Raw genomic sequence first — 12,319 nt, 5'->3', positions numbered from 1 at the left:
TGGGTTGACATTGTTAACACAGAGGGAAGACATTGTTTCATCTCTTCTGTCCTTTCTAGTTAGACGAAAACTGTGTAGAAATACCCCTTCATCCACTACCACCACTCCATCAGGGCCTGCTGAGTGGAAAGGGGCCCTACAGGCTGGATTATACCCTGCATTGGTCCCAGCCTCTGAGTCCCATTATCTCTGTGCAGTTAAGGACAGAAACAGAGATTAGGATCAAGGGTTCTCTGACATTGCAGGTTTGTACTCTGAGTGATCATAAAATAGTGCTGCCAATATCCTTTGCTTTTACAGCTCTGGGGGGAAAGGAAGAAAATAAGATGAAGAGGAACTGAGAAGTTGTGATAGAGAACATTGTAGGTGTTCCAAAGGGCCCTCAGTCTATAACAGTAGAAATATGCATATGTGTTCAGAACAAAATCATTCTTGCCAACATCAATGAAAGGAGTTTTGACGGGACTGTACCTTGGCATTTAGCTGGATACAATTGAATTTTTTCAGGTACTGATTTGTAAACTAACAACTTTAAAAAAGGTCTTTGTTGCTTTACAAACGTGAAGAGGTGTGATTCCTCTGGGACGTCTGAACAAGCAAATATTTTTGTTAGACGTGGCAGTGTTTTACAGGAATATGTTACTTTCATTGGTTTCAGTGTAAATCCTGAGAAGAAATTTTTACTTCACATGTAAAGGGCTTGGCAAAGCATCCCATCTGGGTTACAGGAATCAAGTCTATTAATAGGAGAATTACATACACATCTCCCAAGGCATGGATGGGAGAATAAACTTCATACTCCATCTATGCAGGAGCTATATTAACATGATAGATTTTTCAATGCTCTACAGGACCCATTACTGTGTTTTGGGCCAACAGTCCATGAATTTGAAGGATTTATACAATGGACCATAACAGCTCCTTAGGTATGATTATGTCCCATCAGATGAAAAAATGTCTTTTTAAAACCTTCCTATTAACCTGTTTGCTCCATAGACCATAATCCTTTGAAGGTTAAATTATATACATAGCAAAATGGGCCAAATCACCTCATTTTGTGTTTTAAAATGTATTTATGGTGAAAAAGCTCTCCAAAATGGGAGAGTGGAAATTGTACCCAAGAGTACCATCAAATCAAGGTGATTTTTCAATGTGAGCAACAGGCACTACTTGCAATTTCTGCTAAGGAGAGAAATCTTGATAATCCAAAGATAACACCTATTCCTTTATGTACCATTTACATTCACAATCATCCAAAAATAGATCAAACAATTGAATACAATCTAAGTAGTCATATAGCATGAGATAACAGCTCTCAAATCTTGGGCAGGCACAAAGAATCATGATAAAGATGTAAGTACAAATTAAATGGAAAAACACTATTAAAATATTTTAAGTTGCTTCTGTTATCTATGTTTGGTATTTGTATGAGAAAAAATAGGTCACATGAATTTTGAATTATTGATGAAATTTTATTCCTTTCACAAATACTGTGTACCTAGTATTTTGTTGAGGACAGGCTAAGTATTTCAGGCATTTTAATTAATGTATTGATGAAATCTAAATTATTAATTTAATATCTCTCTCAGATAATAGAAGGCTACTGGTACCACTGCCTTAAGCCATAAAAGCAACTATAAATATGGAACTGCTGGAGAGGACTACTTGATGATCAAGGCATTGTTATACCACTCGTGATGAACCACAAATCAGCCTCCCACTCCAACCACCTAGAGCCAGTCTTGACAGAGATGATTGCTCTCATTTCAAAGTTAAGTACTGATGGCAGAGAAATGTTTAAGATTTGGAGTGTATAGTCTAAACTATTTGATTAAAATGTTTGAGGGACTTGTGGGTGGCTCAGTCGGTTAAGCATCTGCCCTCTGCTCAGGTCGTGATCCCAGGATCCTGGGATCGAGTCCCATATCGGGATCCTTGCTTGGTGCGGAGACTTCTTGTCCCTCTGCCTTCTGCTCTCCCTGCTTGTGCTTTCTCTCTCTCTCTGTCTCTCTGACAAGTAAATAAATAAAATTTTTTAAAAAAATGTTTGAGAGAAGAATAGTGAATGGGTCAATTCAGAGAAAAGATTTTTTTTTTTTTCAGTCAGGTACTTCGGTGAATGTCTTTCTACTACTATCCTTACAAGTTGTTCTCCTTCTTCCTTTGAATCCCTGTTAGTGATGTTCATTGCTTTTTCATAAATTTTGGAAAAGTACTTTGAGATTTTTGGAGAAATGACAACAAAAATCTAGAAAGAAATAGAAAATAAACACAATATAAATATAAAGAGGAACAGAAAATAAATGTCTATGAACTGGCCTAAAGTCCTTTTCTTTTTAGTAAATGCAGAAGTAGAAAGAATGGACAAGATAATTTAAAAAATGACCAGAAAAATTACACCTTCTCGTTAAAAAATCTCCATTTTCTTACTCAAATGCATTAATTAGCCTTCTGTACCACAGTGAATCCCTATCAGCCCATGGAGTGTGGTAGTACACATCCCTACTATCTCATGGTGCAGTTCTCCTTCGGATAGAGATCTGTAAATGGATTTAATTATAATAAGGATTCCCTTCTAATCTGTATCCCTTCTATGCCAGCTCATCAGTGAGCCTATGCATTATTAAATATGTTGTGATAATTAGGAAGGCTACACTTAAAGTGATCCTTACTTAACTTAAATATAAACAACCAGTGCAGTTGTGTTGTCTTTCTAGACAACATTTCCTCCCAATGGTAGAGAAATTAAAACTGGAAAAATCCAAATAGTTTTTTTTTTCCTCCATCTCTTTTCTATATCTGGCATGATAGAGGCCCATTTTTACTCCACTCAGTTCTTTCTTTTAAAAACATGTGGGACAGAGAGGGGGTAAATTGCTGTTGTAAAGACCTCCAAGACCGTAGGCTTCCTCTGTGCCTTCATTCTGGGCTGAGGACCCCATATCACAACTTGGTAGAAAGGTGCTCTCATTCTGCTTCCCCAGGCATGTGTGATCTGCTCTTATGAAGCACACTTGAGGAATGAAGAGGCAAAGCCACAAGGCTGAAATGCCTTGTGGGTCTACTCTGATTCCCAAGCTGTAATTGGAGTTATGTCAAGACTGAGAAAAGGAGCATTAAACTTCCACAGAGAGCCACGGGAATTCCACTTTTCTCTCTTATTTTGGAGGCCTCTGGGAGTGCCTTCCAAAAGGAAAGGGTATAATTACATTAGAAATTATTCAAATCTGCTTCTTGACTTTGGGGCAATGTTCTCATTTCCTCTCCAAACGGACCATTCATCCACTTAGGCGACAGAGTTTTGTTTTTGTTTTTGTTGTTGTTCTTTTTTGGGTTTTGTTTTTATTTTTGTAATATCCAGTTGTGAATATTTGACAATGAAACTGCCAAGCACAAATCCATGAATATAAACGTTCTCTTTGACTTTAGACCTGGCACAGCCTACAAGTGGAAAACTTCTGTTGAAAGGATTTTTATCTTATTCCCTTTTAAACTACTATTAGCAACAATTTTTTAATGGATTAATCTTCTGAAAGATATAATAAATGTAGTATTGTGTGCTTCTTGTTACAAAATTTTTGCCATCTTCTGAGATTCAAGTTTGTTAAAGTGGAATGATATTGAGAGTTTAAAACCAAAATATCTCTCAACTTCTGTATTCTAGGCATTCATGATTGTGACCTAATTTGTGCTCTGTGCACCAGACCAGCATATGGGTTGTGGATAGTTCTGCAGAGGATAACATATTAGAAAGAGAGCTACCCTTCCTTCCCAACCTTCTCCTAAGCAAAGATATGCACCAGTCACGCTGCTGAGCATTAGGTAAACCTAATGTTGCCCTTGATGGAAGAAAAATATCAGGTTCATTAATATTGTAAATAATATAATCAATTGGGAACACATTGTGTCAACTATACATTAGAAACATTTGCTTTTGAAACCTTTCCCAGCAATTACCCAATTGGTACTTATAAATTACAATCACACGTGCAGATCAAGGAAAATCACTAGAGCAATTACCTATGCATGAATGATTTCACTCTTCAGGACTCTAGTAAAAGTAAGACAGCAAATAAAACTAGTTTATCTTTCTCTGTGGTCTAGAGATTGAAAGCTAGTCATGCTTAAAAATTAGCATTAGTGTTCCAGGCTAAGGTCATGTGCCCATCCCAGTAATTCACAAGTAAAGAAAAGAAATAAAGGAAAGGATAGAAGAAAAATGGAAAATAGAGCGGAAAGAAGGCAGCTTGCATTGAATTAGCCTAGAAAACGTCAAAGCTGTTACCCAAAAATCTATCTGCACTTTTCATAAAATTGATTGCAGAAAAAATTGGTAGCTAGCATCAGATCCCTGGCTGGAAATAGTTTCCGAAACAAAGTCTGAGGACATTTGTGTGCAGACCAAAAAAGCTATTTCATATAAAACCTAATTCCACTATTCTATGGGACTGGGATACACCAACCATCCTTAAAGTTTTGGACACAGCCTGGTTCCCATGAAAAATAGATTTACTCCTTTTACTTCAGTTTAGAAGGTTAGGTAAGGCTTTGGGGAGGAGGGAAGGGAAGGTAATGGAGAGGTACTGAATCTTTGGGGAAAGTACAGGTACCAATATCTGAAGATGACTGGCCCAATTGCATTACTCAGATTCTCTGTGAAGCTTCCATTGGTATGATTGCAAGTCACTGTAAACCATAAATGATTTAAAAATACGTGATATTGTTGAAGCTATAAGCTACACAATAATTATCCCAGGCAGCTGATGCAGGTGTTTGATAATAAATGTTTTAAAAGAGAGATGTCACCACTTAATCTAATTCCCCACAAAGTCATACCTTTACTACATTTTCTGTATGTTGACTCTGGCTTGACTCCTACGCTATTTCTGTAAGGAAAAGCACAGTGGATCAAAATAGATTATGCAATGAGTTAAACGACTCTAATGTTTCTTTTAGGCCCAGAAATGATGAACTGATTGATTGTGAGACATTGCTTCTGCCCAGTCTAGTCTTACACTAGCCATACTGGGTTTCTTCAACCCTGAGACATTCATGACCTCCTCAGGCTTTGTTCTTGCTCACTCCTCTGCCTCATATGCTCCCCACGTATTCTCTCGTGGTTCATTCAGATCTCTCACCCAAACTCCACCTCCTAGTGATTGCTCCCCTCTTTTCCACCCCTTATCACTCCATCCTCTTGCCATGCTCTATTTTTCTGCATAGTAGTTATCATTCTCTGAATTGGTCATGTCCATTTATTGTATACTAGAATTTAAGTTATATAAGAGCTGGAATTTTGTCTCTCCTGTTCCCTGCTTTCACCATCATTGTCTGGCATATAGAAGACATACAGCGTGTAAATGGTGAATAAATGCATTTACTGATTATCCGTACATACAATCTAGCAACTAGTTATTGGTCCGATGGTTGGTTGTACTCCTGGTTGTAGTTCTAAAACCTTCAGGCGGTTGTGGTTCTACTGACATTCTTACTGCCATGAACTATAAGCACACCTCTCAAACACGGGCAGCAAGGTCTTTAGCATAGGATATATAACAATACTTATCTAAAAGAAATCAATGAGAGAGATAAAACATCGCAATGTGTAATGTACTTGGCTGGCTTTGACCTGAGTAGTCAAAACCCCAACCCTTCCTAATCAGAGACGTACCCGCTTCCCTTCTTCCCTTCTTGCAAAAACTCTTATTGCATTTATTTATTTGTACAATATCTGCTGGACAGTAAGGTGTCTTATTTTCAAATTGTATCAGTTTGTGTCATAACCTTAATGTGACTTCAAGCTATACCTTTAGGAAAATCTATTTAAAATGAAAATAATTGCTTAAGCATAGTGCTTATATTTTGGAATTTTGGAAATGTAATCAGGGTAGACAGCTATTACTTTGTGTTACAAATCTCAATGTGAAATTTCAGAAATCCTCCCTGCATTAAAAATGAATTAACTGTGTGATTATTAATTGTGCATATTCCAATCCCTTTGTGCTATACTGCATGTTTCTTGAATCTCATTTGAATCCTTTGGCTAAGTAATGTGTCAAGGGGGGTATGAGCCTGAATGCCTGAGTTATTTAAAAGGCAGGACAGCACTTCCAGATTAGAATACCAATGAGTGGGGTTAAAAAGGCTCTACTGTAGTTGGAGGGCAGCTCTCAGTCTGAGAAGTACCTGAAAAGGACCTCTATGGACTAATTTTCAGAATCACATTGTAATGTGGGCTCATGTCAATCATCAGAACAGACAGCTTCATCCCATGATATAAACTAGTTATACATTCAAGAGCTGCCAGAAGATCTTCATTAAAAAGGGACTTAGCATTAAAGGAAGAAGGTTGTTTTATTATAATACTTCAAACACAGTTTTTTGTTTTATATGTTCTCAGAATTCTTTTTTGTTCTTTGCTACAATATCAAAAAAGTACCACAGAAGAAGGAAAACATTAAATATTCCATTTTTTAATAGGAATCAAGGAAGCTTTCTGGTTTAAGGCATTAAAATCATATACATTTTTCTTAAATTTATTCATGGCTTTGAATAACAAAAAGAAATCTCTAGATGTAATAGGAGGATGTTTTTAATCTTTTGTGGGAAGGGATTTGCAGAGCTGACTACTCAAGGTAAAATATCTACTGGCAAAGTATATCAGTGAGAGCTTTATACATATAAATTTGTATAAAAGCTTTGGGCTCTCCACAGCTTCCAGATACCAGTAAGATATTACAATTGATGTCATTAAAATTTAATATAATTGTGTTAGGAGGAAAACAGGAACAATATTCATGTAAGTAAATCATTGACATCGTAATCTAGTATTTAAAGAAAACTTAACAGGGGCTTAATAAAACAGATAAATGTATCTTTTTGCCTATATTCAAAAGTGTCATATCGAAACCTTAATTTAAATATATTTGTACCAGTCAGGTAACCTCTTTAAAATATCCATCACATATACTTATCTACCTAAATCATCTCATTTCTATCATGAAAAATGTCAAAGCAAATGGCTTGGTAAAATGGAATTAAAACAATTACATAGTCTCCCGCAAATAAGGTGTTTGCTTCAGAGGCTGCAATCAGCTCTCTTTTCTGTCATTCGCTTTCAGGGAAGAAGATGCGATATTGTGTACCATGGTCTGTCCTCCAATTCTAGTACATGTAACTTCAAGTTGCTTTCATTATTTAAGAGTGTTCCCGGTAGATATATGGGTATTTATTTATAGATAATTCATTGTAAACCGCAATTTACAACTTTTTCTTATGACACAATCATGCTACTTGTTAATTTTTAGTGCTTCCCCTCTGGAGTCTACCTGGAAGCAAAAGTCATTAAACCTACTTATGAAAGCCAGGGACTGTCTTGGTTGGAACATTCTCCCACACTCAGGACAAATAGAGCTGACTTAAAGGTCTTCTGATGCTCAAAGACCAATTGCTATGATAAAAACAAACAAAAACAAACAAACACAAGCCAAACAACATGTCTGAAGCCTCTGTCTTCACTGTTTCTCTCATCCAGTGTCTTATTATGCACAATTACTCACTTCTTATCATCTTCATATAAACAGGCTCCAAAATTCACAGCATAGAAAGAACTGAGCATCCTTCCGATGCTTTTACTATGCATAGCATTCAGAGCAGGTGGTAATTTCAGCAGCCAAAATTTGAAAGAAATCGTAAATCAAAATTTTGTCTGATCCCCACAGTACTGTGGAAAGATGCAAGATGGAAGGAGGAAAGAGAGGAATGTTATATATATGGCATGTACTTTCTCTCCTCTTCAGATTGCTCCATTCTGTAGCTTTGTACCACCAACGTATTGCTGTTTCATCTATACTCGTCATATCCGGCTTGTGATAAAAACTCAGAAACACATTAAAAAAAAAAAAACTCAGAAACACCTTTTACCAAATGAATTTAAAAGATTAAGTAAATAATGTCATGTGGTGCCCAAGTACCATTTTGATGGTAAGTTAATGAAAAATTGGTTGGAAACATACAAAATGGAACTGCATGTAAACTGGCCTTGAATTTACTGCTCCTTGTTACTGGATTCAGGGAAAAAAAAAAAAAAAAAGTGCTAGAGAGGGGCGCCTGGGTGGCTCAGTCGTTGGGTGACTGCCTTCGGCTCGGGTCGTGATCCCAGGGTCCTGGAATTGAGCCCCACATGGGCTCCCCGCTCAGCGGGAAGCCTGCTTCTCCCTCTCCCACTCCCCCTGCTTGTGTTCCCTCTCTCGCTGTGTCTCTCTCTGTCAAATAAATAAGTAAAATCTTAAAAAAAGAAAAAGTGCTAGTTAATTGAATTTGCTGTTTGTTCAAAATATTTCAATACAAAAATCATTAAAAAAGATTAAATCTTGTTCTTAAGTTAAATGGCTGGGATTCATGGTTAAGACTTATGAGTTGGGAATACCTAATTAAATTAAATTCTATTCTCTCTAACTAGTTTCGAATATCACAGAAAAAATAGAAAAAGCCTAGGCTATCTATATTACAGTTAGATTTTCATCTCCATGAGAGTATATTTTACACATTTTTATTTTATTTCATTTTATTTATTATTATGTTATGTTAATCACCATACATTACATCATTAGCTTTTGATGTAGTGTTCCATGATTCATTATTTGCGTATAACACCCAGTGCTCCATGCAGAACGTGCTCTTTAATACCCATCACCAGGCTAACCCATCCTCCCACGCCCCCCAGAACCCTCAGTTTGTTTTTCAGAATCCATCGTCTCTCATGGTTCATCTCCCCCTCTGATTTCCCCCCTTCATTCATTTTATTTTATTTTATTTTATTTATTTGACAGAGACATAGCGAGAGAGGGAACACAAGCAGGGGGAGTAGGAGAGGGAGAAGCAGGCCTCCCACTGAGCCGAAGGCAGATGCTTAATGACTGAGCCACCCAGGTGCCCCTATTTTACGCATTTTTTAAATTAATCTTTACCTTTCTGGTTAAGGATGGTTTTATGACCAAATATTCACAGTGGTCTGAAAGAAAATATTTTCTTAAATTATATCATATTTTCATATTTCAATACATTTAAATAGTTTTAAGTTAAAAATTAACATTGTTTATTGAAATATTTTAAATTTTATTTTTGTTTATTTTTTCCCCTATCTAAACTTCTAAAGAACACTGGGTTGAAAACAATGCACCTTTTTAACTTAGTGATTCTGTTCTATATCCTGACATCCTACAAGCCCCAGTGAAACTCTTTTAACCCTGATACATGGATCTGATACCAAGACGTCAGGTTATTAGATAAGGATATTTGTTGAAGGACACGGTAGTAACTTTCATCATTAATACATATATTGATCAGATATTTTTAATACACTGTTCAAGGACCATTGTCTTTCGCATATGAAATAACCAAAAAACTCATCAGTCTTGGAAGAAAAAAAATACCTTGAATACTCACATCTTATTTTATATGGAAGCAGCTTCTGAGAAAATCTCAATGTGTGTTCTTTTTTCCTTATAGAGCTTCTATTTACTATTTCCACACCATGGTAACTTCCTATTAAACACTGCTGTGGAATGAAAGCCAAAGGAATGGATCTATTTACTCCATTTAAAACTCTTCAGCCACAACTTGGCTAAAGGGGAAAGTAAAGCAGCTGTGTTCTGTGAATCTTTAGAGTGTTATTGCAAGCCCAATTTTGGCTCTGCTGGGATTTATGAAAAGAGGTTAAGAGATTTGCAGAAGTTACACAAATGTATTGAAATACATGATCGGTTCAGTAGAGACTAAAATTCCAACTGGAGAAAGTAAGGAACAGCATGCTTTTATTTCATACTATATATGTGCCTATATATATATAGACATTCATATATATACATATACATATATACATACATACCACAATAAATACACAACACAACGAAATACACAAATATATATGTATACATACACATAGATATATTTGTGTATTTTATAAATTTATTTCATATACTATATATTTCTTAACTCTTGCTGTATGAAGCACTTTCTTGATATTTAGTAGAGATGGTTGACTAATTTTGATTAAAAATACATTCTTCCGGTGGTGGAGCAAGATGGCGGAGGAGCAGGAGACCTGGATTTCGTCTGGTCTCAGGAATTCAGCTGAATAAGGATCAAACCATTCTGAACACCTACGAACTCAACAGGAGATCGAAGACGAGAGTAGCAACAACTCTCTGAACAGAGACGCGACCACTTACTGGAAGGTAGGACGTGCGGAGAAGTGAATCCGAGGCGATATTCGGGAGGATAGACGGTGGGGGAGGGGCCCTCCGTGGCTGCTTCTGGCAAGTGCTAGAGCCGCGGAGCACAAAATCGGAACTTTGAGAAGCCGGCTCCACGGAGGGACGTTGCTCCAGTGGCTAAGCGGGGGGTGGAACCCTCCTGAGACAGTGTGGTCTCAGGACCCTCGGGGTCACAGAAAGACCGGGGGTGCCTGAGTGCGGCAGAGCTCCCAGGGATCGGAGCGGGGAAGCCGGCTGCAGAGACGGAGCCGAGGCGCGGGCTCTCAGCCCGGGGTTGCCATAAACTGTGATCCGCGGCCCAGTCGGACCACTGCTCCTCCAGCAGGGACCCAACAAGCGGCAGAGCCGGGGAGACTCCCCTCCCTCCCCCGGGAGGAGCGGCGCGGGAGCGCACCGCAGGGATCTGCTGGGTTTGAAGACTCCACACGGGGTCGGGTGCCAGAGATAGAAACACTCGGTCACAGGCTGGGTGAGCACGGAGTGCGGCCGGAGACTGGGGAGATGGGAGTGACTGACTGCTTTTCTCTGGGGGCACACTGAGGAGTGGAGCCCTGAGTTCTTGCCTCCTCTGGGGCAGATATTGGGAGGCTGCATTTTCACTGTCATCCTCCATAGCCCTATGGAAAGCTTGCAGGGAAGAAAAGCTCCTGAGAGCAAACCCGAGCAGCTTGCTTAGCCCAGACCAACAAGGGCAGGGCAATTCTGCCTCCGGCAAAGACATTTGGGAACCATGGCGACAGGCCCCTCCCCCAGAAGATCAGCACAACAGCCAGCAAGCCAAGACCAAGTTTACTGATCAGGAAGAACGGGAGAACTTCAGCGCTAGGGGAATATGGCACATAGAATTCATGGCTTTTTTACCATGATTCATTGGTTTTTCAAAGTTAATTTTTTTAACTGTTTTTTTTTTTTAATTTTTCTTTTTCCCCTTTGCAACCAACATCTTATCAAGCCCTTTTTTTGAAAAAACATTTTTTATTTTTCATTTTTAGAGTCATATTTTATCCCTTCATAGTAGTTACCCTTATTTTTGGCATATATATATATAAGTTGTTCTCTCTTTAAAATTTTGAGATACAGTTTCTTCTAACAGATCAAAATATACCCTAAATCACTAGTGTATGGCTTTGTTCTAGTCTCCTGCCTGATCACATTCTCTCCCTTTTTTTTTTAAATCTTCTTTCTTTTTTCAAACAACTTCTTACCATATCAATTCCTTTTATAAACTTTTCTATAATTTTCATCTTTACAGTCATCTTCCATCCCTTCATTGTATCAACCCTTATTTTGTACATATATAAGTCTTTCTTCCTTTAAAATTGTAGGAGACACTTTTTTCTAACAGACCAAAATACGCCCAAAATCTAGTGTGTGGCACTGATCTATGCACTAGCCTGATCATATTTGATCATATTCGTTTTTTTTGTATTGTTCGGTTTTTGTTTTTATCTTTTTGTTTTTTTTCTTTCTTTCTTTCTTTTCTCTTTTTTCTTTCTTTCCCTTTCTTTTCCCCTGGTTTCAGGTCTTTTCTGATTTGTATAGAGTATATTTGCTGGGGACATTGTTAACCTGTGAGCATTTTGTTCTCTCATTCATCTATTCTCCTCTGGACAAAATGACAAGACGAAAAAAATCACCTCAGCAAAAAGAACAAGAGATAGTACCGTCAGCCAGGGACCTACTCAATACAGACATTAGTACGATGTCAGACCTAGAGTTCAGAATCATGACTTTAAAGATACTAGCTGGGCTTGAAAAAAGGGTGGAAGTTATTAGAGAAACGCTTTCTGGAGAAATAAAAGAACTAAAATCTAACCAAGTCGAAATCAAAAAGGCTATTGATGAGGTGCAATCAAAAATGGGGGCACTAACTGCTAGGATAAATGAGGCAGAAGAGAGAATCAGCGATATAGAAGATCAAATGATGGAAAATAAAGAGGCTGAGAAAAAGAGAGAGAAACAACTACAGGATCACGAGGGCAGAATTCGAGAGATAAGCGATATGATAAGACGAAACATCATTAGAATAATTGGGATCCCAG

The sequence above is a fragment of the Callorhinus ursinus genome, unplaced genomic scaffold (assembly GCF_003265705.2).
Source record: "Callorhinus ursinus isolate GAN/ISIS: 27379988/994484 unplaced genomic scaffold, GSC_fseal_2.0 scaffold2, whole genome shotgun sequence".
Taxonomy (NCBI): domain Eukaryota; kingdom Metazoa; phylum Chordata; class Mammalia; order Carnivora; family Otariidae; genus Callorhinus; species Callorhinus ursinus.
This window is presented reverse-complemented; position numbering follows the sequence as displayed.